The sequence below is a fragment of the Oncorhynchus gorbuscha genome, linkage group LG08 (genome assembly GCF_021184085.1).
Source record: "Oncorhynchus gorbuscha isolate QuinsamMale2020 ecotype Even-year linkage group LG08, OgorEven_v1.0, whole genome shotgun sequence".
In the NCBI taxonomy this organism is placed as follows: Eukaryota; Metazoa; Chordata; class Actinopteri; order Salmoniformes; family Salmonidae; genus Oncorhynchus; species Oncorhynchus gorbuscha.
In genome coordinates this window covers 46,714,504-46,737,927 of record NC_060180.1, presented here as the reverse complement: position 1 = coordinate 46,737,927, position 23,424 = coordinate 46,714,504, and positions in this window count along the sequence as shown.

Here is a 23,424-nt window from a genome sequence, read left to right as displayed (position 1 = left end):
AAATCTCACATTTGAATAAAACAAAAAATATCTTATCTGTAAAAATGAAAGTTAGATGAGCTTTTTTTCTTCGTGATATGTGGGGTTAAAAGAATGGTCAAAATGAGTCAAACGAAAACAACAAGTCCTATAGTATCACAGTCAAACACAAAATCCTTCATTGAGAACACAGGGTTGGTCAATGGTTCCATATGCAACCCTGATGACAAGACAAACACTTCTCCACAGCAATAAAGTAAGGGGAACCACCAAGGGGTTTCATGGAAGGATATGAAATCATGGGGCAGGGTCTCCTTCTTCGCCGTTTATTGAGACGTTTCCATCCATCCCAACTCCGTCATTGTGCAAACAATTCCTCTATTTGTCTTCTCATTTAGCAGGGAGAGGCTGATTCAATGATTTACTTTCCATTGTCTGGAAGATGGAATATTCAATTACAGGCTTCAAGTCAACACCTCCCCTCACATTACAGTATGACATAATACAGTCCCCCTCAGACAGACATGTCCATATGGTGTCAAGTCAAATATGTGCCTATGTAACCTACTGAAAACACATGCTGATGTGCCAAAAGAGCTCTCTGTCCCTCCTCATCTCCATGCAGGAAATGTATCTCCCTCCTACAGTTCAATCACATCATATTTGCTGTTTTAGAATCCCATACGTACTGTATATGTCCTATCCCTGGTCAGGATTTCAAGCTCAACTGTGGGTACACGCAACACCAGCCCTCTCCTTCCACCTCCTTGTGAGTTCCTGCCTGCGTACTGAGGAAGTTGGCCAGGGAGAGTGCAAGTGGCACATGGCAGTGGATGGCGGCCTGGGAGCAGATTAGCCGGCTTTGTGGCTATCTGGTGATGACAGTTCACACAGAGAGTTTTTTCCACTGCCCCTGGGCGTATCAACACCCAGTTTCCCTTCTCAGAGGGCTATCTTTCTCCAGGCAAGGCATGCCTCAGCTTTCAATAGAAACAGTGCTGGGAGAAAGATTTGCCCCCCATACAAATGAGTGGGTCGATTCAAAAATAAATCATATGGAGCGATACGTCATGTGATATTTTTCAATATTTTCAAATATTGGAATCGTCGTTCACACCGAATCATGGACAATCAACAACAAAAAAGCTCCATAACTGCAGACTGCTCATGTTTCAATGACTGACCGTCTTTCCTTCCTCAGCTGTACAGTCGTGGCCAAAAGTTTTGAGAATGACACAAATATTACTTTCCACAAAGTTTGCTGCTTCAGTGTCTTTAGATATTTTTGTCAGATGTTACTATAGATTGCTGAAGTGTAATTACAAGCATTTCATAAGTGTCAAAGGCTTTGATTGACAATTACGTGAAGTTGATGCAAAGAGTCAATATTTGCAGTGTTGACCCTTCTTTTTCAAGACCTCTGCAATCCGTCCTGGCATGCTGTCAATTCACTTCTGGGCCACATCCTGACTGATGGCAGACCGTTCTTGCATAATCAATGCTTGGAGTTCGTCAGAATTTGTAGGGTTTTGTTTGTCCACCCGCCTCTTGAGGATTGACCACAAGTTCTCAATGGGATTAAGGCCTGGGGAGTTTCCTGGCCATGGACCCAAAATATCGATGTTTTGTTCCCCGAGCCACTTAGTTATCACATTTGCCTTATGGCAAGGTGCTCCATCATGTTCCTGGATGGTTGGGAGAAGTTGCTCTCGGAGGATGTGTTGGTACCATTCTTTATTTTTTGGGGTGGCAGGGTAGCCTAGTGGTTAGAGTGTTGGACTAGTAACCAAAATGTTGCTAGTTCAAATCCCGAGCTGACAAGGTACAAATCTGTCGTTCTGCCCCTGAACAGGCAGTTAACCCACTGTTCCTAGGCTGTCATTGAAAATAAGAATTTGTTCTTAACTGACTTGCCTAGTTAAATAAAGGCACAATTTAAAACATTTAATTATTCATTGCTGTGTTCTTAGGCAAAATTGTAAGTGAGCCCACTCCCTTGGCTGAGAAGCAACTCCACACATGAATGGTCCCAGGATGCTTTACTGTTGGCATGACACAGGACTGATGGTAGCGCTCACCTTGTCTTCTCTGGACAAACTTTTTTCCGGATGCCCCAAACAATCAGAAAGGGGATTCATCAGAGAAAATGACTTTACCCCAGTCCTCAGCAGTCCAATCCCTGTACCTTTTGCAGAATATCAGTCTGTCCCTGATGTTTTTCCTGGAGAGAGTGGTTCTTTGCTGCCCTTCTTGACACCAGGCCATCCTCCAAAAGTCTTCGCCTCAATGTGCGTGCAGATGCACTCACACCTGCCTGCTGCCATTCCTGAGCAAGCTCTGTACTGTTGGTGCCCCGATCCCGCTGCTGAATCAACTTTATGAGACGATCCTGGCACTTGCTGGACTTTCTTGGCCGCCCTGAAGCCTTCTTCACAACAATTTGTCATGTTTTGTCATTGATTATCATGTCTTGTCTCTGTGCTTCCCTTCTATTCGTTTCCCTCTGCTGGTCTTATTAGGTTCTTTCCCTCTTTCTATCCCTCTCTCTCCCCCTCCCTCTCTCCCTCTCTCGCTCTCTCTCTCTATCATTCCGTTCCTGCTCCCAGCTGTTCCTCATTCTCCTAACTACCTCATTTACTCTTTTCACACCTGTCCCCTATTTTGCCCTCTGATTAGAGTCCCTATTTCTCCCTCTGTTTTCCGCTTCTGTCCTTGTCGGATCCTTGTTTGATGTTCGCAGTTCTGTGTCCTTGTTCCGCCCTGTCATGTTTTTACCTTCTTCAGATGCTGCGTGTGAGCAGGTGTCAATGTCAGCTACGGCCGGTGCCTTCCTGAGGCGACCTGCAGTCTGTGGTCGCGTCTCCAGTCGTTCCTCTCTACTGACGAGTGGATTTCAGTTTTCCTGTTTTTGCATTTACCTCGATAATATCCAGGATTATCGCTTTTGTTTAAAACTGGAATAAAGACTCTGTTTCCGTTAAGTCGCTTTTGGGTCCTCATTCACCTGCATAACACAATTGAACTGCTCTCGTTGAAGTTCTTGATGATCCGATAAATGGTTGATTAAGGTGCAATCTTACTGGCAGCAATATCCTTGCCTGTGAAGCCCTTTCTGTGCAAAGCAATGATGACAGCACGTGTTTCCTTGCAGGTAACCATGGTTGACAGAGGAAGAACAATTATTCCAAGCACCACCCTCCTTTTGAAGCTTCCAGTCTGTTATTCGAACTCAAACAAAATGATAGAGTGATCTCCAGCCATGTCCTCGTCAACATTCACACCTGTGTTAATGAGAGAATCACTGACATGATGTCAGCTAGTCCTTTTGTGGCAGGGATGAAATGCAGTGGAGATGTTTTGGAGGGATTCAGTTCATTTGCATGGCAAAGGGGGACTTCGCAATTAATTGCAATTCATCTGATCACTCTTCATAACATTCTGGAGTATATGCAAATTGCCATCACACAAACTGAGGCAGCAGACTTTGTGAAAATTTATATTTGTGTCATTCACAAAACTTTTGGCCATGACTGTACATGGGGCATTTGTTCTACACACATTTAGCTATTTGATTTGGAATTTTAGTACCAGTCAGAAGTTTGGGCACACCTACTCATTCAAGAGTTTTTCTTTATTTTTACTATTTTCTTTATTGTGGAATAATAGTGAAGACATCAAAACTATGAAATAACACACAAGGAATCATGTAGTAACCCAAAAAGTGTTAAACAAATCAAATTACCTTTTGCCTTGTGACAGCTTTGCACTCTCTTCGTATTCTCTCAACCAGCTTCACCTGGAATGCTTTTCCAACAGTCTTGAAGGAGTTCCCGCATATGCTGAGCACTTGTTGGACACATTTATTTCACTCTGCTTCACCATCTCAATTGGGTTGAGGTCAGGTGATTGTGAAGGCCAGCTCATCTGATGCAGCACTCCATCACTCTTCTTCTTGGTCAAATAACCCTTACACAATCTGGAGGTGTGCTGGGTCATATTCCTGTTGACACCCTCAACCTCCTCCTCTATGCTTCATGGTGGGAACTATACATGTGGAGATCATCCGTTCACTTCCTCTGCGTCTCACAAAAACACAGCGGTTTGAACCAAAAATCTCAAATTTGGACTCATCAGACCAAATTACGAATTTCCACCAGTCTAATTCCTCGTGTTTCTTGGCCCAAGCAAGTCTCTTCTTCTTGTTGGTGTCCTTTAGTAGTGGTTCGACCAGGCAGTCTCCTCTGAACAGTTGATGTTGAGATGTGTCTCTTACTTGAACTCTGTGAAGCATTTATTTGGGCTACAACTTCTGAGGCTGGTAACTCTAAGGAACTCATCCTCTGCAGCGGAGCTAACTCTGGGTCTTCATTTCCAGTGGTGGTCCTCATGAGAGCCAGTTTCATCATAGCGCTTGATGGGTTTTGTCACTGCACTTAAGAAACTTTCAAAGTTCTTGAAATGTTTCACATTGACTGACCTTCATGTCTTAAAGTAATGATGGATTGTCATTTATTTTTGCGTATTTGAGCTGTTCTTGCCATAATATGGACCTGTTTTTTACAAATCTTCTGTATCTTCTGTATGCATTAATGCATTCCACAAATTCATTTTTAACAAGGCACACATGTTAATTGAAATGCATTCCAGGTTAAATATATATTTCTAACTTAATCAGACTTAGTTTGATGGGAATTTTGTTATTATGCTAATTACTTGAGCTAACTCTAGTGGGTTTTAAAGTGACCTTTGGAAAAACAAATCTTGACAAATAGCAAACTCCCAAGAAGATCCTTTCCATGTAATTTCAAAGACCAAAAATCAAGTCTTGCAAACATCTGGGGGAACTATGAAGAATGGTCTTTCTTTGAATGTGCAATGTCAATGTGTCAACAGATGTGTCAACAGATTGTCATCGTAATTATATCCAAATCTCCACATTGACACCAAATCCGTCACACATGGCTCCTGGAACTACTAGGCCCCAACTGATATTATTCTGCACTTCTTTTGGCAATGGAGGGCCTTCTTGTGGTCCAAGAAGTATTTGTTTATTATGGCTATTTGAGGTCAAAAACATGCTGTGGTAAGCAGCCTGTTTCTACATTAGAGGCCCACACTACCCCCTAACCCCACACTGACTTCTCAGCATAATGTGTCCCAACAGAGCCATTAGACAGAGCCATCTGCTTCATTATCTTTATTAATGATGTTCCTTTTCTTTCTATCTCTTTCTCTCTCTCTCTCTCTCTCCACATCAGCAGTTTTCACTTATGTGTTCTCGTGATGCTGTTCGTTATGGCAGCTCAACGTGTGGGATTCCATCTGGAGTGTCTCACATTGAAAACCTTCGTTGACAGGCCACAGAGGTTGCTTGGGCTCCAGTAAACTTTCACCAGTTCCACTCAACCAAAGTTCCAACGTTATAGAATGTGGCATGGGGGAGCCAAGGAGTCTATGAATGTGGATCTCCGTGCATCTCTAAGTATCTGTGTGCATTTGAATTCGGATAGCAAAAGAAGAAAAACTTAGAAAACAGTCAAAGGGTAAATTGGGGCTTCACCTCAGGAATAGTTTGTTAATATGACAAGTAACTGAAGATAGAGAAAGATCATTTGTTTCAGTAAGCCTTTTTGAATAAGTGTCTGCAAGAGTAGCTAGAATATCCCTTGGGAACATGATAAATGCATTAATCTAATGTCTCCTTCCCGTTTTTAATGATTTCAGCAGCAACATCACCTCACCTCACTCAGCAGCTATGAAGAGGCAAAAAAAATTGAATGTATTACTGATTATTATAAACAAATGAGAAATAAATGGTAGCATTGGGAGCCCTGACATAGATGGAGTGGTGTTGGTGTTCACAGTCACGCACAGTAATGTCATTGCTCTGAGGGAATAACACCCCCTGGCCATGAACAGAAAAGAGAGGAGAGCTGGGGCTGGAGCTAGAGTAGCCCAGGGGTTCAAGCACCTGACATCACAACACCACAGCGGCCATATCAAACTCAGATCCAACTCCAGTTCCCGCTTCCCTTCGAACCAATGAGATTAGTCTTTTGATGTGCTGGCTTGGAAATGGGGTCCTTTATATAGAGTGGCATGGGTATGGTGCTCAGAGCTCTGAGACCATTAAACTGTCACCACTATTTCGGGGATGGGACTACTTGTTTTTTTCCCCTTCTCTCTAGCCTTGCCTGCAGCATAGGTAGTGATGAGATTTCTGGAGTTAAATTACTCACCCAGATTTTGTTTGTAGTCAAAGCTCAAAATGATATTTGTAACCGTCAGTGGGCTGCAAACAGTGGCGAAGTTCTATGTGTTTGTCGGATTGGGAGGAAGGAGGGGCAGGAGGAATGACGTTTCAAGCAAAAGTTCCAACAATTCAGTGATATAAGGTTCCCCCAGATCACATTAATTCTCAAACTGACAGACGGAAAATCTCCATCTCTTTAATAAAGTAGAATTATAGTCCTTTCAGTGGAATAACTAATACAGATTAAACCTATTTACCAGGTACTGTATCTCTGTGGTAGAGCCTGCTACACTGATCTCTGTTTTAATGTATACCAGACAGGTTACTATAGCAGCAAATGTTTTATGTTAATCACAGTCAATTTACTGTTTACAGCTTACTCAAATCAACGGTTTCAGTCTAAGCAACTCTTTGGTCTTATTGCCACCTTGTTTAAGACCAAGCTCGGATTGACAAACGCGCAATGTTGTCAAGAAGAAAATTGTATGTTGATTTTGTGAAGAAAACCTTTTTCATGTTTTCTGAGGTAATCTGGAAACCGAGAGGTGACAACAAAAGGACAAAAACTGAGAGATCTCAAGATTTCAACATACTGATGCACAAGTAGCTTGACTTTACCTCACGTTTGAGTTAATTTGACAGGGACAATGCACATAAATCAATGTCTGTATATTAGCCAGATTGAGCCAGCTGGCGATTTTTCAAATATAGTCACTGGGCAGGTAGATACAGTAAAGGCGGATGTAAATGTGCTGATTTCCATGGGCTTTCGAATATGAGTCGGCTCCTATGGCTTACTGATTCACACTGTACTGTCGGCTACCCACCTGACAGGAAGTCAGCACTGTTAGTGAGGTCATAAAGCAATGCTGACCTTAACCACATGCCCTTCCCCAGGAGGTGTCCTGACCTCTATGCATTATTTATTTGTTTTCATTTAACCCTTATTTTACCAGGTAAGTTGACTGAGAACACATTTACATTTACAACAACGACATGGGGAACAGTTACAGGGATGAATGAGCCAATTGTAAATTGGGGATGATTAGGTGACCATGATGGTATAAGAGCCAGATTGGGAATTTAGCCAGGACACCAATGCTAACACTCCTACTCTTACAATACGTGCCATGGGATCTTTTAGTGACCACAGAGAGTCAGGACATCAGTTTAACGTCCCATCCGAAAGACGGCACCCTACACAGGGCAAAGTCCCCAATCATTGGACTGACAAGGACCATCCCTTCTTAGCATCAGAAGCAAGCCAGCAGTGGGATGCAGGGTGGTATGTTGCTGGCCAACAGGACTGTACAGCACCACCTTGTGTTGTGACAATAATTCAGAGTTTTGTGACGTTCATCTGCATGTTATTTTACTTTGAGTGACATTTTTAATGATTTGTTGTGAAGAATACAGTGGTGGCCCAGTATGCCACCATTGTCCTAATCTGAATGAGTATTATGCAGAACAATAAAACAAACCTAGATGTATCATAATGCACTTCGACAAATGTCTGAAATCATAGCTGTACAGGTATCATGAAAGACAAAGTTGATAATTGTGATTTACTATCTACACAATCTAACAGTTTATCTGCGGCGAGACAGTAAATGCTGCATAAGGAGTGTCAACTTTGCCATTTGTCAAACTAACAAGAGCATGATGGCATGATGAGATCATCACTTTGGCCCTTTGTGTCTGTCTCACCCATTCAACAGAGTTAAAATGGCTTGTGTTGGCTCCTCCACCGGTTGGCGAAGTGCAGCCAGCAGACACACAGAGTAGTTGCACAGCGTACGACCGTCTGGCATAATTAGAAAGTGCTGCGGATGTCTGAAGCATTACCTCACCTCACGCTGGAGAACATAGAGGCTTCCCCAGCTCCAGCTAGATAAATGCCTCAGCTGCTTGGATCCCTCCTCGGACCGGCCCCACTCCTCTCCTGGCCTGATCAGTGGGGAGCTCCTCTGTTCTATAACGACCAATGGTTATGTATATTGTACAAATAAAAATGGCAGGTATGTGTATGCTGTGAGTGTGTGTGTTTTGGGGAGGGTGGGGGTGGGGGGTCAGGTTTTTGGCTTCAACAACCCTCTTTACGCTCTGAGTGAGCACCAGCCAGATGTCCCGCACAAACTTGGACCTGGTGCAAGTGCCGTGCGTTTGTCTGAAGGCCTCACACCCAAGGTCGGGCTGAAGACATGATTTTCTCATTGCAGACATATTCGCCGTGCTAGGGCGTTACTTGCTTGCCTCCTCTTTCAATGGTAATGGTCTGGACGTCTCTCCTTCTCTGCCCTCTTCCCACTGTAAATATACGCACGCTAACACATCCCACCTGACTGTCTACTTCATAAGCATACACAAATATATTCCATTTCCATGTAACCTCAATGCCTGTTTCTGTGAAAACACACAAAAATCCCATAACATTGATAGTATAACTATTACAGATACTCCATGACATTTATAGTGTCGTACAGAGATTGAATTCACTCACAGAGATTTGGAGAATAAATAAGTTTTACAATATCTAAATACATTATATCAGAATATTATGATGTTATAATTGTGCAGGCACGCCAGGCAAGCATTATTACGTGTGCATGTGTGTTCCTAAGCGGTGTAGTATTACTGCTCTACTAGAGCCTCAGAATGAGAGCATGCAAGGGATCCGAGGGACAGGCTCTGGAATCCAGGCTGTCTGTCTCCAAGGTCTCCCAACTGCCTGAATCTTAACTTAAGGTCATTCCTCTGCTGCTGGACCAATTACACACGCACATACACAGCCCTGCGGATTCTCAGCCAGACGCCTTGCAGGGTGAATTGTTCCAGCACATCCTCCTGTGGGTTTACATTGGAAATACGGCCTGCCAAGGGCTGAAATTATTCCATTTGACCACCGATACTTACAAAAAGAAGGCAAGGAGACAAGGTAGGGTGGGCGTTTGAGATTGATTTTGTACATGCCAATTTAGCGGCTCTATGTCCGACTTAAACTGGCATTGTGGCTTTGCAGTCTATGCCTTACTTTTGTTTTGTGTGACATTTACTAGTTGGTTTTCACACACACACCCACGCACGCACGCACACACACACACACACACACACCTTGATGGAATGATTCAAACCCATTCCACGGAGGGCAGAGTGTCTGCGGGTCTTTGTTTTTTCCTTTCAATTAAGACCTAAACAACCAGGAAAGGGAAGTTCCTTACTAATTTGTGAACTTAATTCATCAATTTGTTTTTATGACGGGAGGAGACATTTTGATATGTCAAGACAAAACATACTCCATGTTGGAAATGACAAGACCTCTTTACTTGTGTAAAGTAATATTCATGACCAAACACAACCAGTGGGAGGGACTGGCGGAACCAACCAGGACATTATCTCTTTACAAAATCAAGCGTCATTAATAACAGTGAGAACAATCGGATAAAGTTTTGAGTGACTTGGTTTTATACATGATGCTGCTATGGGTCCCTCGTCTGCTGGAAATGTAGGTATGGGTAAAGTGACGATGCATCACAGGAGGTTGCTGGCACCTTAAATGGGGAGAGTGGGCTTGTGGTAATGGCTGGAGCCAAATGAGTGGAATGATATCAAATACATCAAACACATGGTTTGGTTCTCAATCAGGGACAGCTGTCTATCGTTGTCTCTGATTGGGAATTATACTTAGGTTTCCCTTTTTTTTCCCTCCTTTCAGTGTGGGTAGCTATCTTTGTTAGTGGAACTAATGCCCTGTTAACCTCTTGCTCCTACCTGATACGCAGGCGTCCCATCTAGACATCTGGAAATGCAAATGCGCTACGCTAAATGCTAATAGTACTAGTTAAAACTCAAACGTTCATTCAAATACACATGCAGGGTATTGAATTAAAGCTACACTCGTTGTGAATCCAGGCAACAAGTCAGATTTTTAAAATGCTTTTCGGCGAAAGCATGAGAAGCTATTATCTGATAGCATGTAACACCCCAAAAGACCCGCAAGGGACGTAAACAAAATAATTAGCATAGTCGGCGCTACACAAACCGCACAAATAAAATATAAAACATTCATTACCTTCTTTGTTGGCACTCCTAGATGTCCCATAATCACTATTGGGTCTTTTTTTTCGATTAAATCGGTCCATATATAGCCTAGATATCGATCTATGAAGACTGTGTGATAAACGGGAAAAAAATAGTGTCTTATAAAGTAACGTCATTTTTTTAACAAAACACTTCAAAATACTTTTGTAATGCAACTTTAGGTATTAGTAAACGTTAATAAGCGACCAAATTGATCACGAGGCGATGTATATTCTATAGGGGTACGTCTGGAAATAATGTCCGGGTAAATCTTTGTTTGACCAAGAAACAAAGCCTAGGCAAATGACAAGACTGTTGACATCGTGTGGAAGCTGTAGGAATTGCAATCTCGGCTCCAGGTAATTTGCTTTCCCATAGACAATACATGCAAGTGGCGCATTGATATATTTTCCAATTTTCAGTGATCAGATTTTCCTGCGCTTTTTGATGAAACGCACGTTGTGTTATAGTCACAGCTGTGATTTAACCAGTTTTATAAACATCTGAGTGTTTTCTATCCACACATACTAATCATATGCATATACTAAATTCCTGGCATTAGCAGCAGGGCGCTGAAATGTGCGATTTTTAACAGAATGTTCGAAAAAGTAGGGGGTAGGAGTAACAGGTTAAGATTCACGGCCGTTTTGTATTGTTTATTGTTTTTGTTGGCGACATTATCAAATAAAAATAAAATATACGCTCACCACGCTGCACCTTGGTCTCCTTCCGATGACGTCCGTGACACTGGAATTGACACCTTACCGGTTTGATTGTTAGTCGGAGGGCATAGCAGGATTTCTTATAAGCTTCCGGATTATGGTCACGCTCCTTGAAAGCGGCAGCTCTAGCCTTTAGCTAAATGCAGATGTTGCCTGTAATCCATGGCTTCTGGTTGGGTTATGTACGTACAAAGCACATATTGATGAAGCTGTGGACTGATATGGTATACTGGTATACATATTCCAGTCTGTGCTAGCAAAATAGTCATGTAGTTTAGCATCTGCATCATCTGACCACTTCCGTATTGAGCGAGTCTCTGGTACTTCCTGCTTGAGTTTTTGCTTGTAAGCAGGAATCAGGGGGATACAATTATAATCAGATTTGCCAAATGGAGGTTGGATTAGAGTTTTGTACGCATCTCTGTGTGTGGAGTAAAGTTGGTCTAGAGTTTTTTTCCCCTCTAGTTGCATGTGACATGTGGGTAGAAATCAGGTTAACAGATTTAAGTTTTCCTGCATTAAAGGAAAACGGCCACTAGGAGCGCCACTTCTGGGTGAGCATTCTCTTGTTTGCTTATGGCCTTATACAGCTCATTGAGTGCGGTGTTAGTGCCTGCATCGGTTTGTGGTGGTAAATAGACAGCTACTAAAATTATGAAAACTCTCTTTTCAATCATCCCTTGTATTTGATTATCAAATGAAGGTAACTAATTAGTAAGTAACTCCCTTCACCTGGTTGTCTAGCGCATAATTGAAAGGAAAAACCTGCAGACAGTAGGCCCTCCATGGAATGAGTTTGACACCTCTGCTATGAAGAAAAATGACATTCTCTAGTCTGTTCTTATTGAATCCCCCAAGACAGACTGTGTCCATTTCGATTCACGGAGAGGAAATAGTTGCATTCTCCTAGTGGGTGGGCCTATTAAAACCCCTGTCCTGTTCCCCTCTCTCTGGCCCTGGTCAGCCTTGTGCTAGCAGCCTGCACAGGCATACTCACACACACAGGAGGTCACCATCCCCAACAGTCAGTCACAGGTCTTAAATTACGGGCCTGGGGTGACGCTCACTGCAGAGAAACAGCCCCAGATGTGCCTTTAGTTTGAGGAGTCAACCAGAAGGAAGTTACTCTACAAAAATCTCCCCCAATTCTCAGGAGAACTAACGGTACTGTGTTGAATTAATTTTATTGGAATGAATGATGTCCCTGGGTGGTTTTAAGAGAAAGACACTAAACTAATGCCTGGCACTGATCAGAGATATATGAATAATGGTTTCTCATCTTTCAAAAAGGCAAGAAATACCATTGGGATGGGGTATCAAGATTATGAGGACACAAGCTCATTTAAGTTTCACCAGGTAATCTAAAATATTCCCCCCCAAAATTTCACAGGCCTTGAATGTGAATGGAAAAGTTAAAGGTTATGACTTGCGTTTGTAATAACAAAACCAGACGCAGTAGTTTCATAGTTGAGATCACTCATTAACTGCATCTATGCCTCTGAGCACTTCTTGTATGGGATTGTAAAAAGCAGTATTTGTCCTTCCCATGAATTCCCATAATATCGACAGTCGTTATTACCTCCCCAAAGACCTAGAGTCAGACAATGTATCTGGAGCAGGTGTGCACACATTATAAAAAAATATTCCTAAATCGCAGCAATATGGCTTGCAGCAAAACTGAGGAGATTAAATAACTTTATTCGACACCTGGAAGATATTACAATAACAAAGCACAGTGTGTATATGAAATGAAAAGGACGGTGTAATAGGGGTCTACGAACGTGAGAGAAATATTTTGGAAAGGTGCTCCAACAGGTTCAGGTGCCTTCAGATGTCTAGTCTAAGAGAACAAAGGGATACATTTTCTACGGGATAATCAAGAGCTTGCTGACTCAAAACTGCTTATGACATCTCTCTTGGCCCAATGGTACCAGAGACGTGCTCTAGACCTAGGCCTAATCATGACTATGTGGTGGATTTGGATTTGATAGCACCTCAGTATACAGTCATGTTCTCATGCCATCATTGAGCAACGTCTTTGTATGCTCCGAAGACTGTGGACCCTATTGGGAGGAAGCTGCTTAATGGTTTTGTAACTGATCTAAACAAGCCCAAAATTTATTTGTCATATTCTCATAAAGGTCCGTTTTCTGGCGGAAAACAAATTGACGAGGACCAAACTAATAAATTCTAGTTTATATATCGTGAAATGCTAGACCCCTGTAAATCACGTTAAGAGACTTGTGACAATGGGTGTGAGCGAATTGAGTGACCCACGAAAAGACTGCTGTTTCACTTATTGGAGTTATGTTGGAGTATATTGAAGAACTGTGTTTTAGATACAGTATAGTGCTTATGTCCTGGTGATGTGCTCGAAACAAAGTTACTACTATTACGTTTTGCTGGCCTATGGAGTCTCTTGGGAAACTATCGAAACTATCCAATGATGGGATTTATACACAGAACAAAAATATAAACACAACATGCAACAATTTAAAAGATTTAACTGAGTTACAGTTCACATAGCGAAATCGGTAAATTTAAATAAATGAATTAGGCCTTAATCTATGGATTTCACATGACTGGGAATACAGATATGTATCTGTTGGTCACAGATACAGTACCTCTTAGGGCCCACCAGAGGGACACCTGTTGACACCTTCCGGTGAAATTGGAGGGTGAGCAATTCAAGTAAATAATCATAACAATTAAACATTTAGGTACATTAAAGTGTCTTATATCGGTTAAAAGCTAAAAGTCTTGTTCATCTAACAGCATTATCTGATTTACAATGGGCTCTACAGCGAAAGCATGCCATGCGATTGTTTGAGGACGGTGCCGCACACCAAAATATTTTTCAACCAGCATAGGCTTCATAAATTAACAAATAGCAATTAAATATTCACTTACTTTTTGACAATCTTCCTCTGATTTGCAATCCAAAGAGTCCCAGCTACAACATGCATGGTCGTTTTGTTAGATAAAATCCTTCTTTATATCCCAAAAAGTCTGTTTAGTTGGCACCATCGATTTGAGTAATCCACTCGTTCAACATGCAGAGAAAGGAATACAAAAAGCTACTGCTAAACTTTGTTAAAACAAGTCAAAAATGTAATTAAACTATAATATTTCATACAAAAAGAAGTATGTTCAAAAGAAAGCAAAATAACCAGGTGCGCGTCCTCTTCGTTGCATGAAAAAAATATTTTTCTGGTTGGTTTTTCTTTGGATTTTCTCCTACCATATCAATTGTGTTATAGTCTTATATCATATTTGAACATTTCTACAAACGTCAAAGTGTTTTGTATCCAATGGTACCAATTCTATGGAAATCCTGGCTTCTGGGCCTGAGTAACAGGCAGTTTACTTTGGGAACGTCAGTCAGACAGGAAGTGGAGAAAAATAGACCCTAGGTGTGACCACAATTTGCCTCATGCAGCACGACACATCTCCTTCCCATAAAATTGATCAATATGTTGATTGTGGCTTGTGGAATGTTGTCCCACTCCTCTTCAATGTCTGTGCAAAGTTGCTGAATATTGTCAGGAACTGGAACACGCTGTCGTACACGTTGATCCAGAGCATCTCAAACGTGCTTCATGGGTGACATGTCTGGTGAGTATGCAAGACATCGAAGAACTGGGACATTTTCAGCTTCCAGGAATTGTGTACAGATCCTTGCAACATGGGGCCGTGCCTTATCATTCTGAAACATGAGGTTATTGCGGCGGATGAATGGCACCATAATGGGCCTCGGGATCTCTTCACGGTATCTCTGTGCAATCAAATTGCTATCGATAAAATGCAATTGGGTTTGTTGTCCGTTGCTTATGCCTGCCCATACCATAACCCCACCATGGGGCACTCTGTTCATAGCATTGACATCAGCAAAATGATTTTCCACACAAAGCCATACACGCTGTCTGCCATTCTCTCTGTAATTGAAACCGAGATTCATCCATGAAGAGCACACTTCTCCAGCGTGCCCGTGGCCACCGAAGGTGAGAATTTGCCCACTGAAGTCAGTTACGACGCCGAACTGCAGTCAGGGTAAGACCATGATGAGGACGACGAGCATGCAGATGAGCTTCCCTGAGACGGTTGCAAAAATTATTCGGTTGTGCATACCCACAGTTTCATCAGCTGTCCGGGTGGCCGGTCTCAGATGATCCCACTTTTGAAAAAGCCTGATGTGGAGGTCCTGGGCTGGCGTGGTTACACATGGTTTGCGTTGTGAGGCCATTTGATGTACATCCAAATCCTCTAAAACGACTTTGGAGGTGGCTTATGGTAGATGAATTAACATAAAATTATCTTGAAATAGCTCTGGTGGACATTCCTGCAGTCAGCATGCCAATTGGACACTCCCTCAAAAAATATGTGGCAGTGTGTTTTGTGACAAAACTGCCCATTTTAGATCGTTTTTTTTATTGTCTACAGCACAAGGTGCACCTGTGTAATGATGATACTGTTTAATCAGCTTCTTGATATGCCACACCTGTCAGGTTAATCTTGGTAAAGGAGAAATGCTCACTAACAGGAATGTAAACACATTTCTGCACATCATTTTAGAGAAATACATGTTTTGTGCATAATGAACATTTCTAATTTATTAAGATTGAAAATAGAAATATCTTGTTTACATAAGTATTCAGACCCTTTGCTATGAGACTCGAAATTGACCTCAGATGTGTCCTGTTTCAATTGATCATCCTTGATGTTTTTACAACTTATTTGGAGTCCACCTGAGGTAAATTCAATTGATTGGACATGATTTGGAAAGGCACACATCTGTCTATTTAAGGTCCCAAAGTTGACAGTGCATGTCAGAGCGAAAAATAAGCCATGAGGTTGAAGGAATTGTCCGTAGATCTCCTAGACAGGATTGTGTCGAGGCACAGATCTGGGGAAGGGTACCAAAACAATTCTGCAGCATTAAAGGTCCTCAAGAACTCAGTGTCCTCCATTATTCTTTCAATTAAGTTTGGAACCATCAAGACTCTTCCTAGAGCTGGCAGCAAAGTGCAGAGAGATCCTTGATGAACAACTGATCCAGAGCGCTCAGGACCTCAGACTGGGGTGAAGATTCACCTTCCACCAGGACAGGCATATTCCATCATATGATGTAGCTTCTGAGTTAAATGCTTCTGAGTTATAAAAAGTTACAAAATTCAGTTTGAAGTGCATGAATGTAAATATGAAATGATTTGCATCTACTATGTTACTTAACGGTGATAGCCCCTGGAATCTCTCAATCAATCAGAGACAATTACTGTTGGCAGGCAGTACTGCCGCAAAAAAAAAAAAAGATGTTGGCTCTTTGATGGCAATCACCTCACTGTCTCCCAGTTCGTCAGTTGATACAGTTGCTATTAGAAGTTATAACATTAGAATTATCGCAAGAGAGAATGAATGGTGCTAGTCAAGAAAGCTGGTTCTGATGACTGAAATACAAAGTACAAAATACAAAGTATTTAATTCTATGACATCATCCATCTGCAGGGTCAAGCCCTCCTATTCACATGTGAATCCATTGATATCGTTTTAATATGCTCACTAAATGTAGGAGCGAGCAACACTCCTGCCATTTTATGTACAGTACCAGTCAAACATTTAGACACCTACTTGTCATGCAGGTGAAAGAGGACCCAAAAGCGACTTAACAGAAACAGAGTTTATTTAAGTCCAAACAGGGAATAACAGAAATCCTCTAGTCTGTAGAGGGGAATAACTGGAGAAGCGGCCACAGACTGCAGGTCGCTTCGGGTAGGCGCAGGCCGTAGTTGACAGAGACACCTGCTCACACGCAGCATCTGATGAAGGCAAAAAAACACGACAGGACAGGGCGATACACAATCACAGCAAAAACACGACAGGACAGGGCGAAACGCAATCACAGCATGGTGAATACTAAACAAGGAACCGACGGGACAGGAACGGAACACAAAGGAATAAATAGGGACTCTAATCAGGGGAAAGGATCGGGAACAGGTGTGGGAAGACTAAATGATGATTAGGGGAATAGGAACAGCTGGGAGCAGGAACGGAACGATAGAGAGAAGAGAGAGCGAGAGAGTGAGAGAGGGAGGGGGAGAGAGAGGGATAGAAGGAGGGAAAGAACCAAATAAGACCAGCAGAGGGAAACGAATAGAATGGGGAGCACAGGGACAAGACATGATAATAAATGACAAACATGACAGTACCCCCCACTCACCGAGCGCCTCCTGGCGCACTCGAGGAGGAATCCTGGCGGCAACGGAGGAAATCATCGATGAGTGAACGGTCCAGCACGTCCCGAGACGGAACCCAACTCCTCTCCTCAGGACCGTAACCCTCCCAATCCACTAAGTATTGGTGACCCCGTCCCCGAGAACGCATGTCCATGATCTTATGTACCTTGTAAATAGGTGCGCTCTCGACAAGGACGGGAGGGGGGAGGAAGACGAACGGGGGTGCGAAGAAAGGGCTTAACACAGGAGACATGGAAGACAGGATGGACGCGACGAAGATGTCGCGGAAGAAGCAGTCGCACAGCGACAGGATTGACGACCTGGGAGACACGGAACGGACCAATGAACCGCGGAGTCAACTTACGAGAAGCTGTCGTAAGAGGAAGGTTGCGAGTGGAAAGCCACACTCTCTGGCCGCAACAATACCTTGGACTCTTAATCCTGCGTTTATTGGCGGCTCTCACCGTCTGTGCCCTGTAACGGCAAAGTGCAGACCTCACCCTCCTCCAGGTGCGCTCACAACGTTGGACAAACGCTTGAGCGGAGGGAACGCTGGACTCGGCAAGCTGGGATGAGAACAGAGGAGGCTGGTAACCCAGACTACTCTGAAACGGAGATAACCCGGTAGCAGACGAAGGAAGCGAATTGTGAGCGTATTCTGCCCAGGGGAGCTGTTCTGCCCAAGACGCAGGGTTTCTGAAAGAAAGGCTGCGTAGTATGCGACCAATCGTCTGATTGGCCCTCTCTGCTTGACCGTTAGACTGGGGATGAAACCCGGAAGAGAGACTGACGGACGCACCAATCAAACCTGTAGCTCAGTTGGTAGAGCATGGCGCTTGTAATGCCAGGGTAGTGGGTTCGATCCCCGGGACCACCCATACGTAGAATGTATGCACACATGACTGTAAGTCGCTTTGGATAAAAGCGTCTGCTAAATGGCATATATTATTATTATTATTATAAACGACAGAACTCCCTCCAAAACTGTGACGTGAATTGCGGGCCTCTGTCTGAAACGGCGTCTAACGGGAGGCCATGAATTCTGAATACATTCTCAATAATGATTTGTGCCGTCTCCTTAGCGGAAGGAAGTTTAGCGAGGGGAATGAAATGTGCCGCCTTAGAGAACCTATCGACAACCGTCAGAATCACAGTCTTCCCCGCAGACAAAGGCAGACCGGTAATGAAGTCTAAGGCAATGTGAGACCATGGTCGAGAAGGAATGGGGAGCGGTCTGAGACGACCGGCAGGAGGAGAGTTACCCGACTTAGTCTGCGCGCAGTCCGAACAAGCAGCCACGAAACGGCGCGTGTCACGCTCCTGAGTCGGCCACCAAAAGCGCTGGCGAATAGACGCAAGAGTGCCTCGAACACCGGGATGACCAGCTAACTTGGCAGAGTGAGCCCACTGAAGAACAGCCAGACGAGTGGAAACAGGAACGAAAAGGAGGTTACTAGGACAAGCGCGCGGCGACGCAGTGTGCGTGAGTGCTTGCTTAACCTGTCTTTCAATTCCCAGACTGTTAACCCGACAACACGCCCATAAGGAAGAATCCCCTCGGGATCAGTAGAAGCCACAGAAGAACTAAACAGACGGGATAAGGCATCAGGCTTGGTGTTCTTGCTACCCGGACGGTAAGAAATCACAAACTCGAAACGAGCGAAAAACAACGCCCAACGAGCTTGACGGGCATTAAGTCGTTTGGCAGAACGGATGTACTCAAGGTTCTTATGGTCTGTCCAAACGACAAAAGGAACGGTCGCCCCCTCCAACCACTGTCGCCATTCGCCTAGGGCTAAGCGGATGGCGAGCAGTTCACGGTTACCCACATCATAGTTGCGCTCAGATGGCGACAGGCGATGAGAAAAATAAGCGCAAGGATGAACCTTATCGTCAGACTGGAAGCGCTGGGATAGAATGGCTCCCACGCCTACCTCTGAAGCGTCAACCTCGACAATGAATTGTCTAGTGACGTCAGGAGTAACGAGGATAGGAGCGGACGTAAAACGTTCTTTTAGAAGATCAAAAGCTCCCTGGGCGGAACCGGACCACTTAAAACACGTCTTGACAGAAGTAAGAGCTGTGAGAGGGGCAGCAACTTGACCGAAATTACGAATGAAACGCCGATAGAAATTAGCGAAACCTAAAAAGCGCTGCAACTCGACACGTGACCTTGGAACGGGCCAATCACTGACAGCTTGGACCTTAGCGGAATCCATCTGAATGCCTTCAGCGGAAATAACGGAACCGAGAAAAGTAACGGAGGAGACATGAAAAGAGCACTTCTCAGCCTTTACGTAGAGACAATTCTCTAAAAGGCGCTGTAGAACACGTCGAACGTGCTGAACATGAATCTCGAGTGACGGAGAAAAAATCAGGATATCGTCAAGATAGACAAAAACAAAAATGTTCAGCATGTCTCTCAGAACATCATTAACTAATGCCTGAAAAACAGCTGGCGCATTGGCGAGACCGAACGGCAGAACCCGGTACTCAAAATGCCCTAACGGAGTGTTAAACGCCGTTTTCCACTCGTCCCCCTCTCTGATGCGCACGAGATGGTAAGCGTTACGAAGGTCCAACTTAGTAAAGCACCTGGCTCCCTGCAGAATCTCGAAGGCTGATGACATAAGGGGAAGCGGATAACGATTCTTAACCGTTATGTCATTCAGCCCTCGATAATCCACGCAGGGGCGCAGAGTACCGTCCTTCTTCTTAACAAAAAGAACCCCGCCCGGCCGGAGAAGAAGAAGGCACTATGGTACCGGCGTCAAGAGACACAGACAAATAATCCTCGAGAGCCTTACGTTCGGGAGCCGACAGAGAGTATAGTCTACCTCGAGGAGGAGTGGTCCCCGGAAGGAGATCAATACTACAATCATACGACCGGTGAGGAGGAAGGGAGTTGGCTCGGGACCGACTGAAGACCGTGCGCAGATCATGATATTCCTCCGGCACTCCTGTCAAATCGCCAGGTTCCTCCTGAGAAGTAGGGACAGAAGAAACGGGAGGGATGGCAGACATTAAACACTTCACATGACAAGAAACGTTCCAGGATAGGATAGAATTACTAGACCAATTAATAGAAGGATTATGACATACTAGCCAGGGATGACCCAAAACAACAGGTGTAAACGGTGAACGAAAAATCAAAAAAGAAATAGTCTCACTGTGGTTACCAGATACTGTGAGGGTTAAAGGTAGTGTCTCAAATCTGATACTGGGAAGATGACTACCATCTAAGGCGAACATGGGCGTAGGCTTATCTAACTCTCTGAAAGGAATGTCATGTTTCCGAACCCATGCTTCGTCCATGAAACAACCCTCAGCCCCAGAGTCTATCAAGGCACTACATGTAGTACCCGAACCGGTCCAGCGTAGATGGACCGACAAAGTAGTACAGGATTTTGATGGAGAGACTTGAGTAGTTGCGCTCACCTGTAGCCCTCCGCTTACAGATGAGCTCTGGCTTTTACTGGACATGAATTAACAAAATGTCCAGCAACTCCGCAATAGAGGCACAGGCGGTTGGTGATCCTCCGTTCCCTCTCCTTAGTCGAGATGCGAATCCCTCCCAGCTGCATGGGCTCAGACTCTGAGCCAGAGGAGGGAGATGGTTGCGATGCGGAGCAGGGAAACACCGTTGATGCGAGCTCTCTTCCACGAGCCCGGTGACGAAGATCTACCCGTCGTTCTATGCGGATGGCGAGAGCAATCAAAGAGTCCACATCTGAAGGAACCTCCCGGGAGAGAATCTCATCCTTAACCACTGCGTGGAGTCCCTCCAGAAAACGAGCGAGCAGCGCCGGCTCGTTCCACTCACTAGAGGCAGCAAGAGTGCGAAACTCAATAGAATAATCCGTTATGGACCGTTCACCTTGGCATAAGGAAGCCAGGGCCCTAGAAGCCTCCCTACCAAAAACTGAACGGTCAAAAACCCGAATCATCTCCTCTTTAAAGTTCTGGAACTTGTTAGAGCAATCAGCCCTTGCCTCCCAGATAGCTGTGCCCCATTCTCGAGCCCGGCCAGTAAGGAGTGAAATGACGTAAGCAACCCGAGCTCTCTCTCTAGAGTATGTGTTGGGTTGGAGAGAGAACACAATCTCACACTGCGTGAGAAAGGAGCGGCACTCAGTGGGCTGCCCGGAGTAGCAAGGTGGGTTATTAACCCTAGGTTCTGGAGGCTCGGCAGGCCAGGAAGTAACAGGTGGCACGAGACGTAGACTCTGGAACTGTCCAGAGAGGTCGGAAACCTGAGCGGCCAGGTTCTCCACGGCATGGCGAGCAGCAGACAATTCCTGCTCGTGTCTGCCGAGCATGGCTCCTTGGATCTCGACGGCAGTGTAACGAGCGTCTGAAGTCGCTGGGTCCATTCCTTGGTCGGTTCCTTCTGTCATGCAGGTGAAAGAGGACCCAAAAGCGACTTAACAGAAACAGAGTTTATTTAAGTCCAAACAGGGAATAACAGAAATCCTCTAGTCTGTAGAGGGAATAACTGGAGAAGCGGCCACAGACTGCAGGTCGCTTCGGGTAGGCGCAGGCCGTAGTTGACAGAGACACCTGCTCACACGCAGCATCTGATGAAGGCAAAAAAACACGACAGGACAGGGCGATACACAATCACAGCAAAAACACGACAGGACAGGGCGAAACGCAATCACAGCATGGTGAATACTAAACAAGGAACCGACGGGACAGGAACGGAACACAAAGGAATAAATAGGGACTCTAATCAGGGGAAAGGATCGGGAACAGGTGTGGGAAGACTAAATGATGATTAGGGGAATAGGAACAGCTGGGAGCAGGAACGGAACGATAGAGAGAAGAGAGAGCGAGAGAGTGAGAGAGGGAGGGGGAGAGAGAGGGATAGAAGGAGGGAAAGAACCAAATAAGACCAGCAGAGGGAAACGAATAGAATGGGGAGCACAGGGACAAGACATGATAATAAATGACAAACATGACACCTACTCATTTATTTGTACTATTTTCTACATTGTAGAATATTAGTGAAGACAACAACACTATGAAATAACACACATGGAATCACGTAGTAACCCCAAAAAAAGTGTTAAGCAAGTCAAACTATGTTTCAGGTTTTAGATTCTTCAAAGTAGCCACCCTTTGCCTTGATGACAGCTTTGCACACTCTTGAGACAACTTGTCCGATTGCTAATAGTACTGTAATGTAAATGTAATATCATGTTTTCCTCAAACATGTGGCGCTATCCCTAGGCCACAGCGGTCTTCCATTATTGTAGTGTGCTAAGCAGACCAGTGCTCTATCAGTCGAAACACTATGCTAACACTGTTGACTTACATTTTTCCAGGCTGTATTTTAACTGGATGGGGTTCCTTGAAGGAACAGCTGATGGCATACAAATAGCATTGTTTTAATGCCGTTAAATGCCTTTTCATATAAATCACGTCTCACTCACGGAGGGCTTAACTGAGTGTTATTTTACCATTGAAATCATGTTCAGTATGCAGACAAGACTAAGATGTTGTAACAGATCTCTTTCCATGCATAGTCAAAAGGCCAGGTCTAGAAATGTAGTAATTGGTCAAACTTTGAGTCATGCAGTACAATATCCAAGCACATTATATCCCCATTGTTCACATGAAACTCCAGATGATGACAGATGCATGAGCTGACTGACAATCCAAGAGGAGATCCAAATCCTTCTCGTACAGTATTGCAGCAATTTTGGGAAACGTGACAGTGCAACGTCGGTCTCACTCCCTGGTCTCCCGGTAGACCTGCCGTCCACTGCTCCAATAAAGATGACACCTCTAGGGGGAGATCATAACAGGTCCTACCTACGCAAGGTTCATTTCAGTATCTCTCTTCCCTAAGATATGATGTTTTCTACATCTGCACTGTACATTCGTACGGTAAATACACTATCTGGGAATTCAAAAGTATCTGGACACCCCTTCAAATGAGTTGATTCGGCTGTTCGCCCAGACCCGTTGCTGACAGGTGTATAAAATCGAGGCACACAGCCAAGCAATTTCCATAGAAAAACATTGGCCGTAGAATGGACGGTACTGAAGAACTCAATGACTTATAACGTTGCACTGTCATAGGATGCCACCTTTCCTACAAGTCACCGGTCAACTGTAAATTCTGTTATTGTAAAGTGGAAACGTCTAGGAGCGACAA